The sequence below is a fragment of the Salmo trutta genome, unplaced genomic scaffold (assembly GCF_901001165.1).
Source record: "Salmo trutta unplaced genomic scaffold, fSalTru1.1, whole genome shotgun sequence".
Taxonomy (NCBI): Eukaryota; Metazoa; Chordata; class Actinopteri; order Salmoniformes; family Salmonidae; genus Salmo; species Salmo trutta.
The window spans coordinates 28,710-29,395 of NW_021823527.1; positions in this window are offsets into that span (position 1 = coordinate 28,710).

The window sequence follows — 686 nt, forward strand, 5'->3', positions numbered from 1 at the left end:
ACACACACACACATCTCCTCCGGCTAGCTAGTCTTGGTCTGTGCTCTTTGTTATTCAGAGTACTAGTCGTCATCAGCTGGGTGAGGCAGGGGTAAGTCTGGGTGAGGCCGGGGTAAGATTGGGTGAGAGCGGGGTAAGGCTGGGTGAGGTCGGAGTAAGACTGGGTGAGCCCGGGGTAAGGCTGGGTGTGGCCGGGGGTAAGGCTGGGTGAGGCCGGGGTAAGACTAGGTGAGGCCGGGGTAAGGCTGGGTGAGGCCGGGGTTAAGACTGGGTGAGGCCGGGGGTAAGTCTGGGTGAGGCCGGGGGTAAGTCTGGGTGAGGCCGGGGTAAGTCTGGGTGAGGCCGGGGTAAGGCTGGGTGAGGCCGGGGTAAGGCTGGGTAAGGCTGGGTGAGGCCGGGGGTAAGGCTGGGTGAGGCAGGGGTAAGGCTGGGTGAGGCCAGGTGAGGTCGGGTGCCCATAGGGGCGGCAGGTAGCCTAGTGGTTAGAGCGTTGGGCCAGTAACTGAAAGGTTGCAAGATCGAATCCCTGAGCTGACAAGGTACAAATCTGTTGTTCTGCCCCTGAACAAGGCAGTTAACCCATTGTTCCTAGGCCGTCATGGAAAATAAGAATTTGTTCTTAACTGACTTGTCTAGTTAAATAAAGGTTAAATAAAAAAATAGCTCCATAGCTGAAGGTCAATGAG